Genomic DNA, 16010 nt, shown 5'->3' on the forward strand with positions numbered 1-16010 from the left:
GTTAGCCCAACGAGGGAGAGTTCCCCCAGGGGAGAAAACAAATGTGAAACACTAGGCTTGGCAATGTGCGGCGACGCACGAGAATCTGTTGGCTTCCGGTAGTCCCTTCAGTTTTTCTGATTGTGTCTATGTTCATTAGTTAAAAAAACTAATCCCTTTGCCTGATGAATTCCACTACTTTGGAGGCCTTCTACCCACGTTGTTTAGTTGATCACAGAGATATCAACAATGAAACTCGTGCAGTATTTAGACTACAGGCGGTCATTTTATACTGTCCCATTAGCCACCTTTTTAGTCACTGCAGACTCATTATCTGATGTTGTGTATTTACAGGAATTTTTATTGCGTATATCAAGTCCACTTAGCATTATGTATTGTGATACTTGTACAAATAGATGGATTTAAACAGATTCTACTGAATTCTGCACAAAAACAGAGAAGCATTCTTGGTTACTTTAGAGTCACATGACACTGGAGACCATAAGAGTCGAAATGGGCAATATGAGAAACTTCCTTAATTTTCTGACGTGTTAGTAACCAAATAACAGTGCTGTCTCGTATATTCTTGTGTAAGGTATATAAATACAGTTCTTTTCACCAGAATACAGTTTAAATTACTACCTGACTATGGCGGCACTGAAAAATTGCTTTAAGTTTGCTTTAAGTACTCGCTTAGACCGAATAACCAACAAGGGAATGCTGAACCGAAGTGGGGCCAAAAGAATTATTGTATACTAATTTATTATGTCACGATCGCTTAAAATATGCAACATTCACGTTACTGGTTTCAGCGCCAAGTTTCCATCTTGACACTGATTAATCTACTAAAAAGGATCTTCAGGCTTTATAGCAATTACAGTTAGCACTTCGAACATTATGAAGTGTAAAATACATCAATGAATGTACATCAAATCGTACATAATATCGTCCGTTGGTAAAAAAAATAGGTACAACCTGGCTGAAGGAGGGTTTTTATCTCAGAACACATCGTCATGTTTCAAGGAATAGTCTATTTGTTACTCCCACTTGACTCCTACTCTTTACCCAATATCAGTTATCGCTACTGTCATAAGCATTGTATACTAATCTTATTTGGGCCCTTCTCTCAGCTTGGTGGTCGAAGCGGCCACCACTAATTGTGATATTAGTGTTTAGAAACCTTACAGTTGTGGCGCCTCTAGCAGCGACCTTCCTCAAGGCGTGGGCATGGTGTATGTTTCTGTTATAAGATGATTTCGTCACGCAGTAATAGGGTCTTATTTCCGGAAGAATAAAAATGGCGGACATTTTGTTTTATTATTTGCTGTTGACCGCACAGTAACAGGAAACACGTTGGCTACTATAATCAGTCGTGTTTTCTTCATCATCATTTCATCATTGACTCGCAAGTCGACGAAGTGGCGTCAACTAAAAAGGACTTGCAATACGGCGGCCGAACTTCCCCGCATGGGGCCTCCCGGCCAACAATGCCATACGATCATTTGCTATTAAACTACTAAACTCTTCCCGAACCGGCCATGAAGGCCCAAGGGTACCGACCGGCTGCCGTGTCATCCACAGCCCATAGGAGTCACTGAATTCGGATATGGAGGGACATGTGGTCAGCACACCGCTCTCCCGGCCGTATGTCAGTTTCCGAGACCGGAGCCGCTACTTCCTCACAAGGGCTGAGTGAATTCCGCTTGCCAATATCGCTCGGCAGACCGGATGGTTAACCATCCAAAGTGCTAGCCCAGCCCGACAGCGCTTAATGTCGGTGATCTGACGGGAACCGGTATTACCACTGCGGCAAGGCCGTTGGCCTTGTAGTCAGCTACTTTTCTTAAAAGCCTCATTGCCACATCGTTTTTATTTGCTGGTGTTCTTGTCTAAGTCTCACTGCCATTAAGTATAAACCTTTGTTTTGTAGAATTTCTTTAGATTTTATTTCCTCAACCCCTCCCCCCTTTCTTTCCAATGTTCTGTGCAGCTCGACCACACCTCCAACGGCAAAATTTCAGAGGAGTTCAGGGATATATTGCGACTATTTAGGAATAAGGAACCCGTATTATCCCGTGGCTCGTTAGAGAGTAATTACATTTAATTCGATTTCTTAGCTTCTTTACCGGCATTGCACTGAAAATATCTGCGTAACAGTGCAAAAGTCGACATATCCCTTTGTGTGTCCCGTTCGCAAACGAACTTGTTCCATTCGTTCACGAGACTTGCTGTCGACAACATAACGCACACTTTACTCTTGCTTCTCCAGCTTCCATTCAGTACTGCTCGTGCAGCCTAATGAAGTTCAGACGGCAGTGGAACTGGGCATAGCACCTCCTGAACTGTCCGCCGGAATAACATGGGACGTGATACCGGATACTTTAAAATCACTTAGCAATTCAGATCATAATAAACGCACAACGTAGGGATACTGTCAAACGCACACTCAGCCAGAAATGGAACATAAAGCCAATAGGAACCGGTACGAAACACTACTGGAAGAAAAACTGGAATCCATCATCGAAACTGATGATCCTGAAAGAGACTGTGGTGTCTTCGTATCATTTATCAATGAAACAACGGAAGTCTCTATACCTCAAAAAGAATATAAGCGAACTACTCATCGGTTTTCGCCCTATTGGTGGGATTCAGAATATGATACAGTCCTCAAGGAACGAAGGGAGACGCTGAGAAAATACAAAAATTTGTCTATGATACGAACTGTCTTGCCCTTGAAAAAGCACACGCTACAGCCCAGAAAATATTCCCGCACAAACAACGAAAATAGTGGCACATTTTCGGCACTACAGTCTGAAAAGAATCACAATTAACTAGGATTTGGAACGTGATAGGGAACGCAAGAAATGGTCTTGCAATGGACGTCTAGACACCTTCATCATCCGCCGAACATTTAGAAACGTTCTTGTGTGCGGTAGCACCACCTGACATAATGGACAAAGAAGGTGTGGCGTAATATGAAGAGGAAAATAGTGTCATTACACAATCCTTTTCTCTGGAAGAATTCCAGATTGTACTCTTCCAAGGGAACGGTACTGCACTTGGGCCGCATATAATCGACCACCCAATGCTACGACACATCCCACACAAAGGGAAACTGCTGCAGCTCAAAATTTGCCGTAGTGTACGGACACTAGCAGACTAGTACTTGCAAAAAGAGCACTCTTGTCCAAGAGAAGTCTACTAGTATCAAACATAGACCTTAATTTTAGGAAGAATTTTCTGAGAAAATGGGTTTGGAGCACAGAATTGTATGGTAGTAACACGTGGACCGTGGGAAAACCGGAACGGAAGAGAATCGAAGCATTTGAAACGTGGTATTACGGACGAATGCAGCAAATTAGGCGTACTGATAAGGTAAGGAATGAGGAGGTTCTCCACAGAATCGGAGAGGAAAGGAATATACAGGAAACACTGACAATAGGGAGGGATAGGATGACAGGACATCGCAACAGGGAATAACTTCCATGATGCTAGAGGGAGCTGTAGAGGATAGGAACTCTAGTAGAAGACATTGTATTAAATCCAAGAAGATAACTGAGGTTTGAAGACGGGTTGGCACAGGAGAGGAAAGAGCATCGGGTCGCATGAGAGGAATTCGTGGCGCGCCGTATCAAGCCAGTCAGAAGATTGGCAAAGAAAATAAAATTAAAAAAGTGGAGTCTAAAGATCAACATCGACTCGCTGAAAATATGTGGTGTAGTCTCCATCCACAAATCGGGAAAAACATTAGATAAACCCGAATAGTATCGGCCTGTCACATTACCATCGTGTTCGGCAAAGGTAATGGAAAGCATTGTTAAGCGGCGCTTAGAATGATGGTGTGAAAACAAGAAAATATTAGCGTATAAACAAGTTTGCTTTCGAAAAGGAAAAAGGACAACTGAAATTATTTTGCATTTAGTTACTGAGATACAGCTAAACTTCTCTCGCAATAATTGTATGATGGTTGCGTTCGTAGATTTGAGTAAAGCGTACGACTTGTTAGTCTTAGTGAAAAAAATTGGAGAAACTCCAACTTCCAGTAGGATTTTTGAGCAATAAGAAGACAATCACTTTGCAATAAGGAACTCCACAGATAAACTAGCAGAGGACTCCCACAGGGATCAGACTTGGTCCTCTTATTGTTAAATTTCTATACTGCAATCCTTCATGACATCTTTGCCACTGACATGGAAAAATTACAATACGCGACGAAGACAGTAGCTTTCTCTTCTTTCTCTAAGCAGGTCGCAGGCTGTCTTCCTAAAGTGAACAGCTTAGAGAAAGAAGCGGAGATACTTCTGGACTGCCCGCCCATCACTCTGCAGGACGATGCTCGGGCGCGAATAGTGGAATTCGTGACTAATTTGTTCGATCGATAAGGCTAGGAAGTACTGTACCACTCACCAGACTCCCCGGGCTTAAGCCCTTGTCACTGCAACTTATTCCTGAATATATGTCATTATACGGCATTCGCTTCAGAACTGTTACAGAGATTCGTCAGGCAATAGACTCCATTCGGACTCTCAGCACAACTGGCACAGTTAAGGGTATACTGGGAGTCCCACTTCGCGGACAAGCGGTTATACGAAATGTTGGTGACTGAGGGCCTGTAAAGCTTTGATACCTGTACCTATTTTAATAAGTTTACAAATAGAAAGTTGCCGCTATTAAAGTTGTCCGTGTAGTTGTATCACATTAAACAAATTCATGCTTCTATCACTGTGGTAGTGAACTCCAATAAAATATTAACATTAGCAATTCATTGTTATTTGACACAAATTTAACGAAATGCTCAAGTCCTTCCACCAAAGAGTTGCAAACGCCTGGGACTAACAAGGGAAAGGTCGAATCCGACATGTCGAACCCCACCCTGAAATATTTTATTCAGGAAAAATACAACGAAAGAAATTCACTGCAAACATTTTAGCAGCCTAGGCGCACTGCAATTAGCTTTTAAAAATTGTTAAATTACTCGTTTCTCCTGCACAAGGAACCGTTTACGACAGTGATTTGTATTGTCCTTCCAAGCCTAGTGCACGATAGGCCCTGACGAGAGAGCGTGGTGCTGCAAAATGTCACGTGACACACATATCCAGGACGAAACGTGTTGGCTCGCAATTCTTTCACGAAATCTGACTGAGTGCCGTTAGACAAAGCACTTGTGAAAATAAGAGCTAGCTAGTCTTCATGTTGTTGTTGTGGTCTTCAGTCCATAGACTGGTTTGATGCACCTCTCCTTGCTACTCTAGGTTCTTCATCTCCCAGTACCTACTGCACCCTACATCCTTCTGAATCTGGTTAGTGTATTCATCTCTTGGTCTCCCTCTACGATTTTTACCCTCCACGTTGCCCTCCAGTATTAAATTGGTGATCCCTTGATGCCTCAGAATATGCCCTAAGAAACCAATCCCTTCTTCTAGTCAAGTTGTGCCACAAATTTCTCTTCTCTCCAATTCTATTCAATACCTCCTCATTAGTTACGTGATCTACCCATCCAATCTTCAACATTCTTCTGTAGCACCACATTTCGAAAGCTTCTATTCTCTTCGTGTCTAAACTATTTATCGTCCACGTTTCACTTCCATACATGGCAACACTCCATACAAATACTTTCAGAAACGACTTCCTAACACTTAAATCTATACTCGATGTTACCAAATTTCTCTTCCTCAGAAACGCTTTCCTAGCCATTGCCAGTCTACGTTTTAGATCCTCTCTACTTCGACCATCATCAGTTATTTTGCTCTCCATATAGCAAAACTCCGTTACTACTTTAAGTGTCTCATTTCCTAATCTAATTCCGTCAGCATCACCCGACTTAATTCGACTACATTCCATTATCCTCGTTTTGCTTTTGTTGAAGTTCATTTTATATCCTTCTTTCAAGACACTGTCCATTCCGTTCAACTGCTCTTCCAAGTCCTTTGCTGTCTCTGACAGAATTACAATGTCATCGGCGAACCTCAAAGTTTTTATTTCTTCTCCATGGATTTAATACCAACTCCGAATTTTTCTTTTGTTTCCTTTACTGCTTGCTCAATATACAGATTGAACAACACCGGGGAGAGGCTGCAACCCTGTCTCACTCCCTTCCCAACCACTGCTTCCTTTCATGCCTCTCGACTCTTATAACTGCCTTGTGGTTTCTGTACAAATTGTAAACAGCCTTTCGCTCCCTGTATTTTACCCCTGCCACCATCAGAATTTGAAAGAGAGTGTTCCAGTCAACATTGACAAAAGCTTTCTCTAAGTTTAGAAATGCTAGAAACGTAGGTTTGCCTTTCCTTAATATATTTTCTAAGATAAGTCGTAGGGTCAGTATTGCCTCACGTGTTGCAACATTTCTACGGAATCCAAATTGATCTTCCCCGAGGTCGGCTTCAACCAATTTTTCCATGTCAGCCATGAATTACTGGCATCTGCTATACAGGTTTGCTTGAAATAAACTTCATAGCCTTGCAACTCCCTGCACTGCATCATTTCTTGGGCCTGCTTAGTGAGATCAAAGAAACCCTTAAATCATCCATGTTCATGCCTCTTACGATTCCGGGTCCCATAGACCTCCGTCGATAACGGTGTGTTGCGTCTCGCGAGCAGTTCAACAGTAAATCTTTCGAATAGTTTTTCTTTCGCACTTTTACGAGTTTCATTTTGGCGCATATTTATTAGTTAGTGTACGTCTTTCTTCCATTTATACAGTTCACGGTGAGATTGAATGAAGCACACCAATGTATGCACTCTACATTCCTCCACCCAACTGCAGAGCTAGGAATTTGGCAACTGTCAACATTAAAAAAATAATTGCAGTGCATCTTAGCAGTTAAAATTTTGACCGTGTCTTTCTTTGGTTGTATTCTTTCCCTGTAAGGAAATCAGGATATGTTTCGACGTGTTGATCTGGACCATTCCCTTGTAAGAGGCATATCGATGAGAAGTAGATATTTAAGAGGAGCATCAGACTTCTCTATAAGTCACCAGTGGCCAAAATTATAATGGTGGTCGCCAGTCTGGTTTTAACCGATGTACAATTTTACACAGGTAATTTTCTTCTGACTGATGCATTCAGAATTGTGATTCAGCATCCTGGAAAAGATATGTATCCAGAATCACTTCACAAGTCAAATTTTCGGAGGCATTTTGCTTACTCGTAAAGGAACACATGTACAAAAGTTAGAGTTCTCTTTTCCTTGATAACTCTTGGCACAGAAATGTGTTGTCGCATCGTCAGGCAACACAAAAATGTTGGCGAACAAATGGGCTGGCAATACTGCTGTGCGAAATTGTCGGTAATATGCTGTTCTTGTTGCCTGTGTAAACGTATCTTAAGAAACTCTTTTAAATGTCCGTTCTTTGCGATTAGTAGGTCCCCAAGCGCCGGCACCGCCGACAGCTAAGGAGCCTCCACTTTAATTGTTGTCTGTTGTGACACAAGTTCGTGGCCTGCGGACCGCTGCCCCTCGTTCACGGCCTTCCCCTCCGACGTCACGGTTCGTGACGCCGTCCTGAGTTAGACTAGGTCTCCGGTGATGGTCACCGCCGACTGTTAATATCTTCTCGCGTCCCCATTCCACCCAAATGTCAGCTGGTCGCCTCACCTCCGTAACAATAGTTAGTTTTGAATGCACCTCATAAATAAGCCGTAGCCAAGGGCGTGACTGCACTTTGTCGTTTTGCGAAATGCCGTGCACGCCCGGGTTTCGTGCTGTCGTCACAGGAAAGAAACTAACGCTGTTTATGTACGTTTCACATAGCGTCTCAGCGATCTGTGTAAAAGAAGGGTAACTACTGTATGTCTCTTCCGTAGTCTGTGTATATTACTACGGTTGCGACTATCCATTATTCAGCGCATATACTTGATTTCAGAAGAGGTTCCATCTACATCCACAGGAGATAGGAAAAAAATGGAAACACCGGGGGAAATAAAATTACCAGATAAGCAGCAACCAGTCCCAAAATCATATTTTATTTATTCACTTTTGCAAATCGATTTCAACTGATTAACAGCCACCATCGGTGCTTTCAACGAATATGTGCCCTGAGTAGTAATACTGACTTAAGCAAACTTTATGTTCGACCTCTGCTTAAGTCATTGTTACTACTCAGGGCACATATTCGTTGAAAGCGCCGATGATGGCTGTTAATCAGTTGAAATCGATTTGCAAAAGTGAATAAGTGAAACATGATTTTGCGACTAGTAGCTGCTTATTTGGTAATTTTATGGTTTACGGTCGCTGCACAACTTGGGAACCACATGGAGCCCACCATTCACCGGGGGAAATGTATGTTGGCGGCAGTAGAATCGTTTGGCAGTCAGCTTCAAATGCCAGTTCTCTAAACTTTCTCAAAATCCTTCCAGAGATTTCCATTTCAGTTCCCGAAGCATCTCCGCACGTATTGTTCGAACCTACCGGTAACAAATCTAGCAGCCCGCCTCTGAACTGCTTCGATGTATTTCTTCAATCCGACCTGGCAGGGGTGCCACACCCTCGAGCAGTACTCAAAAATAGCTCGCACCACCTTTACAGGTGAACCATTCTTTCCAAAAATCACAGTTCCCACATGCTCGTTCCACTGCATACTGTTTTGCAACGTTACGCCCAGACATTTAAACTACTTATTGTGTCATGCAATACAATAGTAACACTGTATGTGGACGATACAGGTTTACTTTTCCTGCTCATTCACGTTAAAGTACACTACTGGCCATTAAAATTGCTACACCATGAAGATGACGTGCTACAAACGCGAAATTCAACCGACAGGAAGAAAATGCTGTGATATGCAAATGATTAGCTTTTCAGAGAATTCAAAACAGGTTGGTGCCGGTGGCAATACCTACAACGTGCTGACATGAGCACGGTTTCCAACCGATTTCTCATACACAAAACAGCAGATGACCGGCGTTGCCTGGTGAAACGTTGTTGTGATGCCTCGTGTAAGGAGGAGAAATGCCTACCATCACGTTTCCGGGTTTGATAAAGGTCGGATTGTAGCCTATCCCTATTGCGGTTTATTGTATCGCGACACTGCTGCTCGCGTTGGTCGAGATCCAATGACTGTTAGCAGAATATGGAATCGGTGGGTTCAGGAGGGTAATACGGAACGCCGTGCTGGTTCCCAACGGCCTCGTATCACTAGCAGTCGAGATGAGAGGCATCTTGTCCGCGTGGCTGTAACGGATCGTGCAGCAACGTCTCGGTCCCTGAGTCAACAGATGGGGATGTAGAGTATGTAGAGTGCATACATTGGTTTGCAGCAGCATGGACTATCAGCACGGAGACCATGGTTGCGGTTACCCTTGACGCTCCATGACAGACAGGAGCGCCTGCGATGTTGTACTCACCGACGAACGTGGGTGCACGAATGGCAAAACGTCATTTTTTCGGATGAATCCAGGTTCTGTTTACAGCATCATGATGGTCGCATCCGTGTTTGGCGCCGGCCGCGGTGGCCGTGCGGTTCTAGGCTCTGCAGTCTGGAACCGCGGGACTGCTACGGTCGCAGGTTAGAATCCTGCCTCGGGCATGGATGTGTGTGATGTCCTTAGGTTAGTTAGGTTTAAGTAGTTCTAAGTTCTAGGGGACTGATGACCTAAGATATTAAGTCCCATAGTGCTCAGAGCCATTTGAACCGTGTTTGGCGACACCGCGGTGAACGCACATTGGAAGTGTGTATTCGTCATCGCCATACTGGCGTATCACCCGGCGTGATGGTATGGGGTGCCATTGGTTACACGTCTCGGTCACCTCTTGTTCGCATTAACGGCACTTTGAACAGTGGACGTTACATTTCAGATGTGTTACGACCCGTGGCTCTACCCTTCATTCGATTCCTGCGAAACCCTACATTTCAGCAGGATAATGCACGACTGCACGTTGCAGGTCCTGTATGGGCCTTTCTGGATACAGAAAACGTTCGACTGCTGCCCTGGGCAGCACATTATCCAGATCTGTCACCAATTGGAAACGTCTGGTCAATGGTGGCCGAGCAACTGGCTCGTCACTACTCTTGATGAACTGTGGTATCGAGTTGAAGCTGCTTGGGCAGCTGTACCTGTACACGCCATCCTAGCTCAGTTTGACTCAATGCCCAGGCGTTTCAAGGCCAATGGTCAATGGTGGCCGAGCAACTGGCTCGTCACTACTCTTGATGAACTGTGGTATCGAGTTGAAGCTGCTTGGGCAGCTGTACCTGTACACGCCATCCAAGCTCAGTTTGAGTCAATGCCCAGGCGTATCAAGGCTGTTATTAAGGCCAGAGGTGGTTGTTCTGGGTACTGATTTCTCAGGATCTATGCACCCAAATTGCGTGAAAATGTAATCACATGTCAGTTCTAGTATGATATATTTGTCCAATGAATACCCGTTTATCATCTGCATTTCATCTTGGTGTAGTAATTTTAATGGCCAGTAGTGTGCATACTTCCGGTTTAGAGAAACTGCCGTTCAGCACACCAGCTAGGGAATTTGCCAGTTTGTCACTCGCAAACCCTGTCAACACCACGATAACACGAAGGGAGCTCCACTAGTAGGGAATTGCAGGACGAGCTGCAGTTCGAAAACCACCAATCTGTGATGCAAATGCCCGTAACAGGAATACGTGATTCTGAAAGCGCAAAATCTGGTGCATGGGAACAACGTAAGAATTCACTTAGCCGGATGAGACTGGTTGCACGCTGTTTCTGGCTGAGTTTAGGTCCCAAGACTGAAACGTGGAGGGAGTTCGAATCCTGCCTCGGGCATGGGTGTGTGTGATGTCCTTAGGTTAGTTAGTTTTAAGTAGTTCGAAGTTCTAGGGGACTGCTGACCTCAGAAGTTAAGTCCCATAGTGCTCAGAGCCATTTGAACCATTTGAACAGTTGATGCTCGAAGTGAAAGTCCGCTTACGAGGATGTACAGCAGCCAACCGACAAGCTACAGCAGAGCGGCTCACTCTCCATGTAGACCAGGTGCCAAAAGAGACTGGGTCACCACTACAGTACAGCAATCACTGATGCCTCCGTAACTCTGTAGCAGGTGGTTAGCGTCTACACCTTTGCTGACGACGGGACACGGTCGGAAGAGACTCGGAAAGAAAATAGGAGAATGAACTTTCTGCCTTAGGAAAAGCATTATAGCCTGAGGAATGTCCCGTTAGGGCTTTTTTTAATGATCGTTTATCCCTATGGAAGGGTCTTCTGTTTGATTAGTGATTTTTGTGTTCCGTTTTTTTAAATCGTCTTTTGTTGGCATTGAATCTGTTATCCCTCGTTTACTGTACTGTTTTAGTATTTTCTTGACAATGTAAATATTTCACCTAAAGTCCTCTATAACTGTAGCCTTTGACAACTTCTTCCCTTATTCCCCTTAACCGTGTCTCCCATTGCCACGTTAACTATCCCAGTGTGGTGTAGCAGATCTCCCGTTAACTTTATTACTCACCTAACCTTTTTAGTTATTCTTCATTTCGTGCTTCGCACACTATCTGATCGGAAATACCCGGACGCCTTTAGTGGACATTAATATGGGAAGTATCACGCCTGCGCCTTTACAACGACCTGAACCTGAAACAGAAAATCAAAGAAGGTATTGATGATGGACGCTAGGGTCTGGAGCAAAGCCGACGTTTTAACTCATCCTAAAGGGTTTTGATTGAGTTCAGGTCGGGACTCCAGCAGTCAGTTAATTCCAGTAATATCATTGTCTACAGCTGCGTGGTAATGTGCTCGCCTCCCATGTAAGTGGGGCGGGTTCGATTCGCGGCCGGGTTGGATATTTTCTCCACTCGGGAGCTGGGTGTTGTGTTGTCTTCATCCTCATCACCGGCGCGCAAGTCACACAATGTGGCGTTAACGGAAATAAGACTTGCCCCTAGCGGCCGAACTTTCCCGGATGGAGCCTCTCATTTCTATTTCGATTGTCCACAAAACACTATGACAGGGTTCAGGCTGATACAAGCAATCTTCTCCCCCGAACTGTTCCTCTATTAAGCGCAATACACAAAGCTGTAAAATTTGTTCATATTACTGCGAGTTTAGCGATTTCTCAGGCGCCATAAAGCGACCACAACATAACACCAACGCCTTCGTTGGCACTACATTTGATGGCAAGTAACGTTCTACTGGCAATCGCCAGCGTGTTATAGCGTGATTTATCACTCCATATTTTTCTTTTCCATCATCAACTATCCATAGCCGTCGCTCTTCACACCACCAGAAGCGTGACTTAGCGTTGACTATAGTAATCAGTGGCTAGTGAAGAGTTGTTCGATCATTGGTTTTGTCTCCACACAGTCATCGCGCTAGCTAGACTGTTGGCAGCACTTTGGAAATGGCGAGTGATTCCTTCCACAGATTTCATGAGATTTTGTACAGCCATACTCCGCAACTCTCGGCGGTACCAGCCTGTCTTGTCCTGGTTTAGCTATGCTCCCTCTTCTGGTTTCCGATTCACAGGTTTAGAAGGGGTGAAATGCGATTGATATGTTACTCAAACAAGATCCGGTGACTAGTTCACGCTCCAAGTGACTGAGCCTTGTTGGCCAACCATTCTCCTGTTACTGCTTCTCCTGCTGAGCACAGAATGCTCCCCGCCTCCTTTTACACTGGCGGGTCCGCCTCCCGTACGTCTAGTGTCAATTACGCCTTACACAGGGGTGGCTGCGATTTTTATCATACAGCGTATGGGCTACAGTTACTCCCTCTTCATTCTCCTTTCAATAAGTGGTATCAACAAGCAGGTTTATTTTCTTCGCCTCTGCCCGTCTACCTCTGGCGCCTAAATTGCCTGAGCCATCGTTTGTTCAAAAGTGGTTCAAATGGCTCTGAGCATTATGGGACTTAACATCTGTGGTCACCAGTCCCCTAGAACTTAGAACTACTTAAACCTAACTAACCTAAGGACATCACACACATCCATGCCCGAGGCAGGATTCGAACCTGCGACCGTAGCGGTCACGCGGCTCGAGACTGAAGCGCCTAGAACCGCACAGCCACACCGGCCGGCCATCGTTTGTAATTTTGCTTCTTGGATAGGAGAATTCTTTCACTTATTTCAGTATTGTGACATTCCTAACTCTGACTTGAAGCATCCTTTTCTCATTTCAATTGCTCGCCATCATCTTCCTTTTGTAGCGGCACCACCGTTTAGGATAGGGAAAGTTAGTTTTGTGCAATATTCTGAGCACAAATTACTGCCAGGTGCGAGCCGGATTGCAGTGAGTTACACGTACCAACAGTTGCGAAGTAGAGTAGAGGCCACAGGGCTGTCAAATTGTTGACAGAGTATACATAGCGGTTTTGCATGTCGCAAATCACAGGCAGAAGGTGCCCCTGGCCAACCTAGCGTGTTATGAGTACGTGGTGCGAAGTGGTGCGTATGGGAAAACAGAGGCGCAGATAGCTGGCAGGTAACTGCACTACTAGGGGGGTTGGTATGCCCTGTATGTAAGGTTTATGAATCAGTCGCTGGTGCCAAGCACTTTCAAGCGTGCAGGAGACATCAAGTGAAATGGCTGCTCAGAGCTCTCTGTAGTTAAATTCCAAGGTGACTTCTTCTACCATTGGGAGGAGTTGCAGAGGTGTCTAATCTCCTTCGCAGAAGGGGAACTGTTCGTTGGGCAGCACAGCTTCATTGATCAGTCGTAGGTTGAGTCATTTCAGCAGGATCCGCTCTAAGGCCTTACTCAGCGTAGAAAGTAGGCTGATGGGTCTGTAGCTTTTGGGATCTACATAGCTCTTGTAGGTTTCCTCTCTCAACACGAGAAGAAGTTCCTGCCATGACGCATTACTACGTCTGACACACTAAACGTACGAATGTTAGCTTGCGGAGCGTTGCATGTGGAAGGCTATGTTGAATGAACTGGGAACGTAAATTACAGCAAATTAGACTTGATTCTTTCCTAGATAATCACGTGGAGGCCTGCTTACGCCGTCTCTTCTAAAACTGTCTCGATGGCCCCATTGAGTTTCTTCTCCGTAGGCGGCGGTTCATAGCATGCGATTTAAAGACGGTGAATTTAGGAGTGGCTTTTGAGGATATTAGTAAATGTTCCAATAAATTCTTGATACAGGGGATGGCGCCTCATTTGTTAATTCAAACCAAATTGAGAAAAATGAGTCTTCAGGATCAAACGTATATGAGAGCCAGTGTGAACTCATTAGTCACAGTAATGATCGCGGAATCTGATTAATAAGCCTCTGAGCAGCCCGCGTGACCGCTGCGGTCGCAGGTTCCAATAATGCCTCGGGTATGGATGTGTGTGATGTCCTTAGGATAGTTAGGTTTAAATAGCTCTAAGTTCTAGGGGACTGATGCCCACAGAAGTTAAGTCCCATAGTGCTCAGAGCCATTTGAACAGGTTTTTTTAGCACTATTATATTCACAAAACAATGTATTGTATCTATTTCGATGTTTCTATTATTCAAATAATCGAACCATTTAGAGAAAAAAACGTAATAAAAAGTAGCACCGATGATCTACACAGGGTGATTCCCTGGTGATGTTACAAACTTTGAGGGCCGATGGTGAGTGGTAAATCAATTTCAGGCAAGGGACCTTGGTTCTAAAACGACCGAGTTGACAGCTATAAATGAAAATCGTTCTGATGCCTATGACAGTGGACCTCTTCTGCAACCTATTTGCTTTCCATTTTTTGGGAGACGGTACTATGGGTCAAAACAAGGAACAAAAATCTCTGTAAAACGCATACCTTAAGAATTATGGGCACTTATTGAGTAAAAGAGATGTTCTCTGCAGTCCCGAAGATAACCCCTCACAGTTCTTTATAGCCTATGTTTACTGGACACTTTTACTTGTTTCCGTCCATACTATCACCTCTCAATGTATAGAAAGCAAAGATGTTTCTGTAGAAGAGGTCTTCTGGCGAAGGTATTAGAACGATTTATGCTTATAATTTTTTATTCGGTCATTTCCTGGCTAATGACTCTTACTTCATTGTATTTAACCTTGTCCATCATGTTTGAAAGTCTTTAACATCATCAACGAATCACCATGTATGTCTCTATAGCATGGACAGCAGCACTAGACTGGCGTGGGTTATCCATCTCTTTCCAGTTTGCCCCTGGTTGTTACATTCGTAACACTACGTTTAATTCATCTGTTAGTGTATTCAGGTCTATTTTTAACAACCTAAATTATCAACATAAAAGTTTTCTGGGTATGGTACCGCATCATAATGTATAAAACTACAGTTACTGAAGAAAAACCAACATTTCGGCGACGGTTGCAGTGGCCGAAACGTTGGTTTTTCTCGAGCAGCTGTAGTTTTATACATTATGACGCGGTACGATATCCAGGTGCAGGCCGGTGTGGCCGTGCGGTTCTAAGCGCTTCAGTTTGGAACCGCGTGTCCGCTACGGTCGCAGGTTCGAATCCTGCCTCGGGCATGGATGTGTGTGATGTCCTTAGGTTAGTTAGGTTTAAGTAGTTCTAAGTTCTAGGGCACTGATGACCTCAGAAGTTAAGTCCCATAGTGCTCAGAGCCATTTGAACCATTTTACCATACCCAGAAAACTTTTATTTCGACTGACTCCGGCCGCGGAAGCCTGCGCAATTATAATAACTGAAATTGTAGTTATATGGACATCAGTGCGGGCGAAGGCTTCAGCACTGACAAAGTGGTTTTTTAATCATTTAAACATTAAATGTTAATGCTGGGAGTTAGGCTGCTTGGCGTCAAATCTAATGCGGGACTCTCTGCTCACTGCCATTGCTTCAGGACCATTCAGCCTGTTTTCATCGATGTTCCACACTGCCTGTGCATATGGCATGCCCGTCTGTCACGTGTTGTGCGGGTAACCTGTCTTTCCTATTGGCTCGCATAACAACACTAGCGTATACCACTCGAAACGATATAGTAAATCATGCCCGCAAAGTGGCTTAAACGCCACACCCCTACACAAGCTGAGGGGTGGTTCTTTTGAGTCACGATGTTGTAATTCTTATCGATGTTTCATTATACGAAGATAACTAAATACTATAAACAGTGATGACCTGTAGTGAGGATCAAGACTGTTAAGTTTAGGATAG

The sequence above is a fragment of the Schistocerca cancellata genome, chromosome 9, assembly GCF_023864275.1.
Source record: "Schistocerca cancellata isolate TAMUIC-IGC-003103 chromosome 9, iqSchCanc2.1, whole genome shotgun sequence".
In the NCBI taxonomy this organism is placed as follows: Eukaryota; Metazoa; Arthropoda; class Insecta; order Orthoptera; family Acrididae; genus Schistocerca; species Schistocerca cancellata.